Genomic DNA, 14,726 nt, shown 5'->3' on the forward strand with positions numbered 1-14,726 from the left:
ATAACAAAGCACTGACGCTGGGCGTTGATCCAATGAGTGGACCCAAAAGCGCGCATTCTAATATTTGGTGCTCCTTCAGGGAGGTACCTATTGACTTCAAGGGCGGAAACTTGGGCAAGGTCGGCATCTGTGATCCATCGCAAAACAGTCTATCGCAAAAAAAAAAAACACGACGAACAAAGAAGAGAGAAAAACACCAAATGCGCCTCTATTTCGTGTCTCTTTTCTTTTTACGTCGTGTTTTTAGCGATGCACTCTGATAATGGTTCAGTTTCAAGTTAGCGTGGTCGTAAAACCATATGCATCCGTCCAATAAAGCGCTGCTTATGAAAAATAATAAGCTGATATGAATAGCGGGTATTAGAAACTCTTAGCATACTTTCAAACAGACAACGGGCGCTCAAAGAAGGAGGCCTTTCAAATACTCTTCTTTGACTTCTTCAGCATGCTGATAGCCCACACATGTGCTTGGGTTTGCAGTAAGGTGAGGAATTTATTCAATAAACAGAACTTTTTAAAATAATCAATGTTTTCCTGCAACGATATCGGCCCCCGGTAATTTCCTACGCTACTCATTAAATGCGCCTCAGGGGAGACATCAGCCCGTTCAGGCGATACGTGCATAGTATGGGTCTTTAACTAAACAGCGTCTTCTTGGCCACCCTCCCCTTCGTCGCCTCCGTCTCGAGGGATCCAACGGGCAGCGCCTCCTTACCACCGGCACCCCGTTCAACGGCCAGTCTCAGCGACCAGCAGTGGCCCAGGCTTGCTTGTCCGGCATCCCGGCGCGATGAGGATCGTTCCCCGAGCGACCAGCCCTGGCTAATGGGCATCCCGCTCAGTACCGCCGTGCCGGAAAGGACACACCGCCACGCGTTCCGGGGTCCGCCTCGCTAATGGGGGGCATCTTCTTCCTACCGCCGCCGTAGTCGTCGTCGCCAGCGCGGATGCGGCTACGCTGCCTCTTTTGCGCCGCTGACATGCGACTTCTTGGAGGAGTGCCGGAGGCCCATATCTGTGTGCAACGCTTGTGCTAGTGCCTCGTCTTCGCTCGATGGTTTCCTGTTGGAAGACACTCCCGCTTGTGTCATATTTTACTACCCCCCCCCCCTCGCTCCCTTCCTACACTTCTCCATCCTCTCTTCTGCGCGTCTCGCCCTTGATTAACGGCGGCCGCTCGTATGGTCCTCTCTTGGACGCCACTTCTGGAGCAGAGTGCGTGCGGAGGGGAGGAGACCACCGCCGTCGATGAATGCCGAGGGAAAGCACAGCTAGTGTTATTTACAACATGTCCGTAATTACGGGGCCTCCCTGTAAGGGCTTCTGTGGCCTCCCAGTGCGCCGTACTTATTTCTCTCTCACACGACACTCACGATACTGCGGTTCTTTTCCCCGAGTGCGTGTTTTAGGTTGGTTACATGGCTAGATGGAAAGTTTCCTCACCTCGCAGCACTGCTATGCAAAGTACTTCAAACTACTGTTGCTGTAGGCGTATGGCCACCATTACGTGGCGTCCGTGTATTAGTGCAGCGAGGGCGTTATATCACCTGTAAATTTTGACAGGGTCTCAGCCGTATTACAGGAGAAAAAACACAATCAAAACTCTACTCGTGTCTCGTCGTGGATGTGTCCCGGTATTCCGTCCCGCTGCTTTCTTCAAATGACAAAACCACTAGGCGCTACTCCTACGTCTTTCGATCCAGTTACAAACCGCGCAAGAAACTGCCACAGAAGTGTAGGTGTACCTCATTACCATTTCAGCAATAACAGGGTCCTAACGGAATCTGTCAGCCCACCCCACGCGTTGTACGGGCGGCCGAACGCACCAAGACAGCGGCTCGGCCTCCTTCTTATGACGGACAAGGAATAAATGATATAAGCGAGAGCTGTCCACATAAAGGCCCTCTCCTCTCCTCGAGCGCGGAGGCGCATTGAAAGGATTCTCAGCGCATGCCTCGACCCACCACCACCAGTGGACGGCTTTTCATCGCTCGCATTAATATACGAGAGGCTGGCGAGGCGGCCACGTCCAGCTGAGAGCCCAGCTGACGCGGCCAGACACGCGAAAAGGGTGCCGCTCTCCGGTCTGGACAGCGCTGCGGCGCCTATATTGGCCCGTCTGCCGCGGCTGTCGCCTGCTGTCGGGACAGCGCGCAGAAAGAAAGAGAAAATTGGGGGAGGGAAGAGACGTGGGCAACAGTGCAGTGCAAGCACGCACGCAGGTCGAGCGCCCGGATTGCGTCTCAGCTGGCCACTCAAAAGGACAGATGGAGCTGAGGAAGGAAATAAAGCACGCTCCAAAGCACGCCGTTATATATCCATGCTACTGCGAGGAGGCGAACGCAGATCAGAGGGTGTTTGTTGCCTGAGACACCGAGTAGAATGGGGGAGAGAAAATGTTGCCGAGTGCTGAATAATATTGTAAGGATGCTGAGAATTATGACAATGACTACATTTCTGGCTAGATAGCACCGCAGGCCGGCGCTGTCGAAAATAATCGTTTATCTTAATTTACTTCGGCAGCAGTTATCATTGATTGATTGATTGATTGATTGATTGATTGATTAATTAATTGATTGATTGATTGATTGATTGATTGATTGATTGATTGATTGATTGATTGATTGATTGATTGATTGATTGATTGATTGATTGATTGATTGATTCTTGCAGCAGCTCCATTTTAATGAAATTACTGCGTGCGTGCTCTTTTCATCTTTGATGCGATAATTGTTCAACGCAGATACTGAGTGCACGCTGTAGCGCTGCTGTGGGCTCTGTGTATGAGTGTATTTGGTTTGTTGTCGTGCTAACCGCGCATATTTGATGCGCTGATTGTTCGGGTCGTATACTGGACAATGTATGCTGCGAGATCGTTAGTGCGCAAAATATTTCAGCGAAGTTTAAAACACAATGTGAGGCAGAGCTTCCAAAAGTAGGGAAATGGGCTAAACGTAAAAGGAAACATAAAGAACACAGTCGAAAATAAAGCACTTCACGAAAATAGTTTTCTTGAAGCCCTTAAGCGCGTTTCTCCTTTTGCATTTGTGCAGCGAAAATGTTTGCCGGAGCTATTTCAACCTTGCATTCCGCACACTCCTTTGCCACCAGTGCCGACAGGGGCGGATAAACGCGTGCCGTGCATTTTAGCGCAAAAGAGGCCGTATGTCTGGTAAATGAGGCGTTGCTCGGTATATGTGAAAAAAAAAAATCGAGTGCACCTGTTTCTTCTGAGCATTCTAAGTGGCCATTCTCTGAAGAAAATGTAGCGCAGCGTCGAACAAGAAACTGTCGCAATGATGCGCATACTCAACCGTATTGATAAGCGCTTTATTTTTGCACTTGCTCTATTTCGTCATTTTCGTCAAATATATCGCCATGCATGCCGAGTCACTAAATCTACGCTATACTCGGTCACATAAACATCCACGATTTGATATTTTCATGCGGCATCTTTTAATAATTATCTACATTATAAGCGTTGTTTCGCCGTGATGCTTTGTTTCCGTTAACGCGTATTTTCACTTGTGTATTCAAGCCGCCTATATTTTACGCGATCTGAAGCGACGGATAAACCAATATCGGATACAAAATATTGTGCACACATGAACTTTACTGAAATGCTATCATTGTTTCGATAAAACAGAAGCACTTTACGTTCTGCAATGCTGCGGCAGCGTTGGATTATCCAGCTGACATTACTGATGTCGCGTGGCTCTGACGACGTACAGGAACGCAGACACGGGCGACGAGAAGGCAGTAGCACGCAGCCTTCAAACGAAAAAAACGCCAAAAACTTGGCTGCGGTACAATTGTCACAAAATGTGTCCCTCCGGCTCCGTTTTTTGTTATCGCAACACGTGAAAATTAAGCTAAACAGGAGCGCTTTTTGTCGCCAGCGATGCAGACTGCCTTGCTTCGATATTTGAGCCCTTCTTCCAGTCGAATCAGCAAGGCAACTGGCGTGTTTAGAACAAACTGCTAATGGTCACTGTTAAAGGGGCTCATATACGTACTAAGAAACGATTCTGCGCAAACTTACGTGGCGTTGAATTACAAATGATGACGCCTAACCAATGCTAGTCAGTTGGAACTAAAGCGAATTCCCTCCGTTCAAAGACTGGACATATCGTACACGCGTGCATTGAATTAAATGACATCTCACTTTTTGTCATTCCTTCCGGAAGGGACAGCCGTCAGCCCCTATAGCTAATTGTCTCAATTAGACACACTCGAATGCAGATACGCGGTGGTTGCCCCCTTTGACGGAATGAGCCGGGTAGATTTATCACTGTCACAGCCAATTAAGCAATTTGCGTCGCTCATGGAGGGACATGCGTACGGCCTCTCCCAGCTCTTCCCCTGTAATTAGTGGTACATCGTTGTCCTGCTCGTCGAACCTGAGAGGATGGGGAGGAAGAGGGGCGGGTAGCATGGTTTTAAAACGCCGGGTTTCGGCTGCCCCTTCTTTCATTTCTTGTTCATTCTGTCCCTGGAACAATCTGATGTAGCGCAGCGCCTGTTTTCAGTCTCTCTTTGTATTTCTGTTGCGCCCTCAAAAAAGAGTTGTTCTCCACGTTCTTGATCCAGCGCACTCACTCACTCCCTGTCGGAATCAGTTCGGCCCGGAAGCATTACTGAGCCCGCTAAAAATCAAACTTTCCCGTTCGAAGGGGAACGGAAAGTGGGGCTCTTCGATAGAAAGATCGATTGGTCCGCGCGACGAAGTAACGCAATTTACCGCGCCACTGACTGCCTAATTATCGCATTATCTTCCCAGTGCTGGCTTCTGTGGCTCCCCACCGCTTAAACGCTTCGCGCTGCCACTTCATGCTTCTGGTTTTGTTGTGCTCGCTTTTGTTTTAGCGCTATGCTTTTTAGCTGTTTTGAATTTCGTGACTTCGGACGGTTATTTCTTTTTTCCCTGCATTAATGAAATCCACAAAAATGACGCAGAAGATAAAGGCTCAGGGATACAGTCAGAGATATTCTGGTGTTTGTTGCAGACCGACGGGAAGAAAGTGTCTGCACTGAGCAACAACTTTCGACGTGCGGCCTCGAATACTAATACTTTTTAGACCTGGTCAAATGTCTAGAGGAATCCCCCAAGGTGGAGTAGATTTGTAATAAGGGAGTAATTACTCACTGACATTCACCCGAGTGCAGCCATACGGCTACAAGAGAACGCTTTCTTTTGTAGCCGTATGGCTGCGCTCTGGTGGATGCCAAAGAGTAATTGCTCCCTGATTACTTTTTAGACCTATATAAACGTTAATTTACTGTCGAAGGCATGACACTGCAGTTAATAACTATCTATGCGTTCTCATTACATCATTTACTATCGAAGGCATGACACTGCAGTTAATAATTATCGATGCGTTATCATTACCGTTAGCCTTAGTCACACATGACCAAACTTAAGCGGCCTAAGATCTAGTCTCGTCAAGAACAGGTTATCGCTGTTAAGTAGTTCCCAAAGCAATACGAAGGCACAAATAGAGACCGCTACAGGCCAAGCACTACTTCGAACTAGAAACAGAGCGGAAGTTCAAAGTACTGCGTGTCTTGTCAAGGTCTCTACGCTCCCGTGTTGTGCTGAAAACTACTTAACTAATCTACTAAGCAGCGAGTAGCAACGAACATGAATAGTTTCAGGAATAATGCAACCTACACGATGTGCTCTCCTTAATCATATGTTATCGATAACGAGAGGTAGATAAGCACTCATCATGATATCATCGGAGCTCCATGGGTAAAGCGACGGTGTTTCACCTCGGCTACATGTAAATAAAAATCTGACTTCTATTGTCGTAACGGACCTATTTAATTTCTCCGCGGCCTACGACCTGGGGTTCTCGCGGGAGCGCATGCACTCATTCAGTGAAATGACGCAGGCCTGCAAAGCCGAGCGTCGGCTCTACCCTCCACCCCATCCCTCCCTTGACCATTATCATCAGACACTTTGGAGGCGGCTTCAAACACGTACCTTACCCTGCCCTTATATACGCTCGCGCTATCACCAAGTCCACACAAACCCCTCCTGTACCCTCTGCCACCACCCCAAAGCCCCTCTAGACCATATTCTTTTCCTCTGCCCGGCGGATCCTCCCCCGCGGGGCCTGGAGCACCTTACCACTTGGGAGACTTGGGAGACCCTACTGCGTTCTGAGGACCCGGCCAAGCAAGCCATCGCCACCGTCCGGGCTGCCAGCATCATGAGCCTCCGGGACGTGAACGTTTGAGTGCAGTGGGGCCGTGCGGGGGCCCACGGACCTGTGTGTCCCAAACTCCCCAGTTGCAAATAAAGTTTTCACTACCACCATCTCCGGCACACATTGATTTCGTTGGCGAACGACTCGCGCTGCGAAGTCACTGGATGAAATGTACGACGTGTCTTTCTAGCGCAAGACAAATCGTGCACGTTCGTTCCCTCTCGCAGCCGAAGAGGGGGGGTGGGGGGGGGGGGGGGGGGCTATTTTGAGGGAGCCTGACTGACGCCGATGGGAAGCGAAGTGTGCGGATTTGCTTGCGTTGGCCGCCTAAAAGAAGAAGGAAAGGATCAGGAACACCACCGACGAGGCAAACGTAAGCTCAGAAGGATGGGGGTGGGGGGGGGATGCCTGGAAGACGAAACATCGCCGAGAGCTGGCCGGCGCTGAACGCAGTTTGAAAAAGAGAGATCGAAAAAGAGAAAAGAATCAATTCGGCGCACCATTTTTCAATCGAAGATCAATGCGTTTTCACTTCTCTCCCCCGCTGTCGTCGCGCCCTTCGCTCTTTGGCCGCAGGAGATTTCATCGGACGCTCCCGAAACACATTCCCAGCGCTCTGCAAGACGTTTGTTTACAAGACGGAGTGCGCGGAAAGAGAGTGGCTTGAAAGGATGAGTCAGACACAGTGTGTTTAAGGCACCGTATGTGCGGCCGGGCGAAAGAAATCTGTTAAATAAATAAACACGGGCCGCATACCGCAGAATTCAGTGCACTTGACAAGCAGCTTTAAACAAAAATGTTGTTTGCGTGAGGAGCCTCGGCGGGTAATTTTCGCTCTGCATGCATACTCCTGATTCCCTTCAGCTCTTGTTACGGACTCGGGAAGAAGAACAGCAACCAGGAAGATGAGCTGCCGGCAGCGTTCGCTGCATAAACTGGCAATGCAGACTTCTCTCCGTCAAAACAATTCGCAGGAAGCGAAGAACGCGGCGGTAAACTTAAAACGAGTTCATTTTTAACCGCTCCTCTATGAATGCCTTTCGAGCAAGCCTAGCGAACCGGTCTGTAGAGGTGGTGCATTCATTTCGGCCGCCTTGAAGCATCCTATGCTCGTTCTGAAGCCAATTTGTCTTCATGAGGGCGCGTTTCGGTAGACTTTCTTCTCCACACGCTTGGTGCTCGCATGTTTTGATTGACTTTGTGCGCCGTTTTGCGGCAAATGCCTCGATTTTTTTTTTTTTTTGCTTGCACTTTCAGCCTCATCTTGACGAATGTTCGCCCAGAGTGTGGCGCTTTCATGCTGCAACGGTGGTCGTCATTTTCCTTTCTCTTTCTTTTTCTCCCCTCTGGGTATGAAAATAAGCTCTGCATTGTAAGCGATTTGCATTGTATGTTTTCAGATGACACACGAACTCATTATATTCTCATTCTTTATTGCTTGCCATCTCAGTTTGCTAGGAGAGTGGAGCTCGCTTGGCTTGTTTTGTTTTTATCCTCCCGCACTTCCATAGGGATAGAAGGCGCGCTTTGCAGCGTCTCCTGATTTTGCACAAACTGAGCCTGAATAGCGTAAGCTTGGAAGTCTTTACACTATTCCAAATATAACGAAAAAACATTGAGCGTAATGTGTTTTCCTGCAAAATATCAAGATTATGTCATAATATCTTATTTTTCAGCTGTGAACGGCAAATAAGTGAATGCTTTTGGTACTAGTGAGTGAAGTAAGTGTAAGTTAAGCTGATTACATCATGCAGCTTTTACGTGTCAGAGCAGCACCGTGAACTACGATTCGCATTTTAGTATGCATGTGGGTGGAGACGGGAGGCGCCTTCTATCTTCTATTTCTGGATAGCCGAGTCTGTCCTCAAATCAAGAAAACTGAACATGCGTTCAACAACTGCCCTCCTTTTCCGCCCAAGATGATTTTAGGCATGGAGTGTTCTGATCTCTTATTCTAGGAAAATCAATACAAACGCAATAATCTCAGTTTTCGTCGTTGCACGAGCTAGAATGATGACAGCACTGCTCTAGCTCATGTAAAAGTGAAAACTGAACGCGAATTTTTCGACGGATACGGGATTAGGACTGCCAGAAAAAAATTGTGTCAGCCCAGAATCCGTTCATATTTTGGATAGTTAATTGCAATGGCTGGGGATATTCTGCTGATCACAAGAGAAGGGTCCAGTTTTGTTATTTCGCTTGTAGGGTATTTGATTCGTGTTTTAACTCTTATCTCGCTATCATGGCTAAGTCTGTGTATAAAACAGCAGCTCTTTAATGCTTTATGGTTTATCGGGTTTTGACGTCCGAAAGCGACTCAAGCAATGAAATCAGCTGGTAGTACGCGCTTAAGTCGTCTAATCGAGCCTTCGTGCATGTTTTGGTCTTGTGATTAATACTGGAGAGCAGTTCACTGCACAATGAACAGCCAACCAGCAGCCGTTCAGGCCTCTTTACCTGGGTCTACTAGGTTGCTTATGATACTGGATCTCCAAGTTACTTTAGAGGCTCTTTTTGGTCGAAGGCGACGGAGAAATATTATTATTTATGTATAAACGCTTACAGCAATGTTTGTAAATAAAAACGTGGTACCCGTGTCGAACACCTTTGTCCTAAATCTCACTGATGCGTGTCATGGAACAACGCTTTCGAATAATTTCGCCAAAGAATTTATGTCTAAGGATTTAAATTCCTTCGACCTCCCCTGGAGACGCTGCGTACACTGTATCAGACAGCTTTTTAGAGAACAGCAACTAAATCCCTTCTTCTGAATCCACAAGAGTTCTCCACCGCATAGCAAAATGTGATCAAATTCCTCTTAACTCAGTTCTAAAAGAACACAATGTTTTTTGTAAATATGGCACCTGGAACCATAATGCGATATTCTTTCTTACATTTCGTTTGTGTTGAGCTAGTTCAATTCCCTGCTCGGGAGGAAACAGTTTTGACATTGTAACAATATGTAGTGCCGTCCTGAACAGGCGACCGAAAGATGGGGAAAATTGTCGGCGTCCCAGATCCCTGGGCATGGGTTTCAATCTCTCTCAAGTGGCGCAAGTTAATGTATACGCCGTTCCTACAGCCGGGCCGCACTGGAGACGTGAAGCCGAAAACGAAGACTCCCTTAGGGGCGCTCCTACGCTCTACTCGAGGAGATTGCGCCGGACACCGCAGTGCGTTTCTCGCGAGTATATTTTTACCATAGAGGTTATCAGAACAGCCCTGTTCCAGCGTTTCATTTCTCGACGCTTTCATGTTATCTCTCGATCGTAGAATGGAAAAAAAAAAATTGTACTGCTCCGAACCGAAACGCAAGAAAGGACGCGGTGGTTTGCGCGGAGTCAATGCATGCATGTCATTTTTTCCTGTTGTTATTGTTGTTGTTTTACTACTAATACTAGTACTGCTGCTAGTTGTAGTAGTAGTAGTAGTAGTAGTAGTAGTAGTAGTAGTAGTAGTAGTAGTAGTAGTAGTAGTAGTAGTAGTAGTAGTAGTAGTAGTAGTAGTAGTAGTAGTAAAAATAGTGCAAGCAGAGCAGTAGCATTAGTATTTGACCGTTAGTGGCGCAGTGGCAAAAGAGGCCACGACCCACCAAATAAATGGTAGAACGAGACCCTCTTTTCCCTTCCTTTGTCTGCTCACCTGTTAATAAGAATAATGTAACGGGCTCGTTACATTGAATCAAAGAATGAAATAGACTAGCCTGATTTTCTTTTTTCAAATCTTGTGTGGTTACTATCACGTTAATATTATGAGACACATCAAACTCGATGGTATTTCTCAGTCACGAATAAAGCACGCGAAACACATTAAACCGTTAAAGTACGAAAGCGATTGCATTAAGTATTTTTTTTTAGTTTAGTCTATAGACGAGTGGAAAAGTTAGTAAACGAAATCGTCGACGTTACAGAACCTGCACCATTTGGAAATGCCAGAAGTGTACCAGAAATATCATCCCAGGTTACCTTATGTTCAGCCGCTGGCTGTACGTTAAAAAGCAGTATATGCTGTTTGGCCTACCACTCTTTTGTTATACAGTATCTTTTGGAATAAACAGTATATGTTCTTTCGATTGTCAATTTTTTTTTTTTTTTACGTGGCAGGTGTTAAAACAAACTTCTGGCCCGAAAGGTTCACATATATTTCCAGATGTAGCCTGCAGTGATGGTATGCGCAGTAAAAAGTCCTTTACCTTTCTTTATTGGAACATGACTTATGAGCATTGTAGCTAGGTAGAAAATGTTATATTCATTAAAACCAAACGTGATCTCCTTGGGAGGAAGCATCTCAAAAACGCGTGATCCGCGGGAATATTAAAAAAAAATAAATAAACAAATGCAACGCACTCTTTCCCTGCGCTTCACCATTTAGTGTTCTATACAGTAAAATCATAATCACGGGTATAACGACTCCAGAATAAGAGCGCCGCATTGTAAAATACTATACTGACGTGCGCCTTGCTCGCTGAGCCTTTCAGCACCTTCAGCCAGACCTAGGGAACTGACCACGCCCGCCATCTGATGAGTTTCTACACAACACATCTCGTGCGGGTGCCGCAGCTCTTTTCACGACCTCGTACTTCGAGCTCACTGTAGCCGTTCCTGTTCCTAAGAACGGAAGATTCTTCCACCTGCGTAAACCATGCAACATAAAGTGCTAATAGTAAGCCTTAATAAAAAAAATCAACCACTCTCTACTTTTGCCGCTGCATGTGCCCCTGAGGGACCAGAAGTTTCGTGCAGGTCGACGTCCCTGACTGCATTCGTTTCCTCATCTTCGCTACGACAGGATAGTAACGTGTAACGGCCGCGCACCCTTGGAATTCTTATTAGTTGCTTGGGCCGATAAGACGAAGGTGACTGAGTGCATGTAATTCCTCCCCACCCCGCATAATGGTCCACGATCGGCCACCCTGTTGATTGTGTTGGTCTGTTCTTCGTATAACATTTACATACGTCTGGCACAGCAGCACGTGTGAAGCCTACCCGCAAGGGTGCCGGAACTTGCGCGCTCAGTTTCCAATTACGGGCTTTGTTTGCACTCCATCTGCGTGCCCGCATGCACTGCCGGAATGGGGTAGGATAGGTGGCGATGCACGATAATTAAAACAGCCCCTATACTGAGGCCTGGCACAACCCGTCTTTTTGGGCGAACTTTAAAAGAAATATTTTGCTACGTAACCGAAGGTTAGACCATTATCAATATGTTCTAACAGTATCTTACAACACTCTAGACTTGCCTCAAATTAAAAGTGATGTCCAAGAAAGCAGCAGTTGAGTGTAAGTCTTGTCTTCCTTTCCGTCAAGGCCGCGGACTCGCGTTCTGAAAATCTTCCTTCCGTAGGTGGGATCGGTCGACCTCAGCAATGTTGGCTGTCGTAATTGGGCTGTCGTGTCTTTAACAGTCGTGATTGTTCACCGCCGGCTTATCACGCAACGCGCTCATGTAGCGGAGAAGCTTGATTAATGGAGCACTTAATCTTCGGACACTAGTACAAAGTTATCATGATTAAAGCTGTAGTTTGTTCTAATCCACTGCCCCTGACTCATAAGCACTGCACCGATTTTCGCAAAGTGCTCCTGTGTATATGTGATGGAAGTGAAAACGCTGGCTAGTATCGAACATATATAACCGGCGAATGGATGCTGAGTGAAGCACTAGTCATTTCAAGATCATACCACACTATACACACCACTCCTTACATCTCCAGGGGGCGTTACTGTCATCATATTCGTTTTGCCTCGACAAAGAAGAGGCCAATGGACTCGTAGTCGAGGGGAACCAGGCTGCCGAGGCTCATCTAATAAGCCACTCATTCCAGCCCGTCACGTTAGGAACGGGATGAACCTCCCCTTTGCTTTCAGAGCTCGCCCTTACTACAGGACACAGTCGTGGGGATGCCACAGCGTCCACCGCGTAGACGTTATTCAATAACAGCGCAAAATCCAATTACAATCCTCTGGGAGCAGCGCAAACACCGCGAAGAGCTCGGCGCGGCCTTCGATTGTGCGTAGGTTCCGTCTTCCTGTTGCTTGGCCGCGCAAGGTTTTTGTCACCGCGAAGCACTGCAGCGGCCACTTTGCTCTTCCGGGAAGACGGCCGTTTCGTGGGCGCCTTGGTCTTACTGCCTTTCTATACAGATTTTACGCGGGCAGCTTCATCACTCACTGAAGTCACGCAAGGTTTAACTTATTTTTTAACCCCGTTGAACTAGGCGCTTGCGCTGACCCGGGCCATTTCTCGGCACCTCGCTGAACCTTACAGTAGTTTGACGATGCCACATATGAGGCAAGGGGTTTAATGTAATAGCTCGGCAACCGCTTCCTTTCTATAATAGCTCAATAGCTTTTCTTTGTTTTCCATCTGAACAAACGTTTTTATTGCGAAAGCAATACTACTTGCACTTTCAAGCCTTTGCCGTGACGCGGCGGTGCCACCATTGACCTTTCGCATGACCTCTGTGTGACGTCACGCCGAAGAGCTGGGCGACCATCTCGCGCCGCCCGTGTGCGACGGCGGTGCACATGAAGATTGGATTGGATTGGATTAGATTGGATTAGAGTGGATTGGATTAGACTACATTAGATTGGATTCGATTGGATTAGATTAGATTAGATTAGATTAGATTAGATTAGATTAGATTAGATTAGATTAGATTAGATTGTATAACCGATGCATCACCACAAGTCTAACCACAAGCACCACCACCAGCTACACTACCAGCTGAACCATGGCGTAGGTACGGATATTGCTCTCGCAGTTACCGGGCTTAACCAAGCTAAGCCACAGCGAATTTTTTGTTTTGTTTTTTTTGCGAGAGCTGTAGCTTGCATAGCACCGTGTAGAGTTTCAAGGCATAGTGTTCCACACTAGACTGATTTACGTTTTACAGGTAGTACATCCATAAGGTTACCTGCCCGGTGGACGCTGCTTCTTTTGCGATGGGAAGCTTATACATTTCGTCACATAGCTATTAAGTGCTATTGCTAGAATCCGCACACTTAACCCTTGCCTAAGCAGGGCGGAGGCTGTAAGTCTCGTTCTGATTCCTTTAAATTTCTGAGTTCTGTAAATCAATGAATTAGTAAATGAATGCATCAGCCAGCCAATCAGTAAACTAATTATTCAATCAATCAAATGAATTAAGCTATAGACTTCAGGAAGTGTGCAGAAAATATTTGGGCCAGTAGTCAATGTGGGTAGTAGCAGATCCCAAAATCACTACTGGGTCAGTCACTCGAAATTTTTCAAAAATACAAACAGTTAATTGACTCGCAGAAGTGGAGAAGTATGTGGGCGCGAAATTTCTGGCGAAACTTATTTTGAAAATACATAGCATTCCAAGTTCTCGCACGAAGAACTATTATAATCGCACGCAGTAAACATTACAACAATTTGCAATATTACAGCTACAGTCTCTTACTTGCTTATAGGTATTTAAACACGGAAAAATAATTATTGACTTTAGATAATGGGTAACTGCTGCACAGTATTTTGTATGCTAAACAAAATAAATGAATATTCCGTTGGGCCTTAAACAAAAGCATAAGTAATTCGTTAAACGATGTACGTTGGCCAGCCAAATAAAGACGACCTTTTTTTAAAACCCGCTCTGTACGCGAACAAATGTGACGAATATTTTATTAAAGTTGAGCATCATTTTTCACAGCAATAATAGCAAGAAAATACAATCAACCAAGCATATTTGAGTTTGTATGTTTTTTTTTTGCTTTTCACTAATGTGCTTGAATTTCGCTGACTTCCTTGGTCGCACTTGAACATATTTCTATTTTGCGAAACAGAATAGCTAACCAGCCCAAAATTTGTCGCGGTTTAAGAGTAATTATAAACATAATAACGAACAGAATCTATCCCAGTGAATCACCATTTAGGAATGTCAATCTGGTTGATTTTCAACGCACAGATGCCCAGCTGGTTTAAATTATTCCGCAGCCCTCCACTGCGGCACTTCTTTCTCAGTCTGTTCTTTCACTCCCTCCTTCTCCCTTCGCCTACGGCGCGGTTTAGGTCTCCACCGCGAAGTGGAAACCTTTCCTCAAAAACCACTAAATATCTAATTTGAAAGGAACTGCTTAAACATACGGTACCCCTGTTGACTCACCATACAATAGTCGGAGCTGCAGTTGGTGATGACTTTGGTACCAGAAATTAGATAATAGCGCTTTGCATCCGCTAACGAAATATTTTCCGAACTTCACAGGTAAAACCACCTAACTCGAGGCTGGAAGCGGTTTATTCTGAATAAAGTATATTGCGAGTCTAAGCCTTGAAATGTACAAAAACCACGAAAACGGAGACAAAAGATAAGCAAAAGTACTATTCACTGCGACCGGGGCTATATTCTGGTGAGTAGGGAGAGAGTGCTTGTCTCAGCACTGCGGCTTTACTCATCACAAAGAAAATCCGGGGTATATGACGTTCTTATTTTCCCATTGCGATGGCCAGCTCTAGTAAGTGATGGCTGTAGTTCAGAAAGAAACGATTGCGCAGCTA

The 14,726-nt window shown here is 46.3% G+C and overlaps 1 protein-coding gene across 1 annotated transcript in view; it reads left to right on the forward strand.

Annotated features, from left to right (window-relative positions):
• Window positions 1-14,726, forward strand: part of LOC149342737 (ADAMTS-like protein 5) — a 127,249-nt gene that overhangs the window by 40,401 nt on the left and 72,122 nt on the right. The gene's annotated exons all lie outside the window — the stretch shown is intronic.

Source organism: Amblyomma mixtum, chromosome 5 (genome assembly GCF_055824585.1).
Source record: "Amblyomma mixtum isolate Tamu chromosome 5, ASM5582458v1, whole genome shotgun sequence".
In the NCBI taxonomy this organism is placed as follows: domain Eukaryota; kingdom Metazoa; phylum Arthropoda; class Arachnida; order Ixodida; family Ixodidae; genus Amblyomma; species Amblyomma mixtum.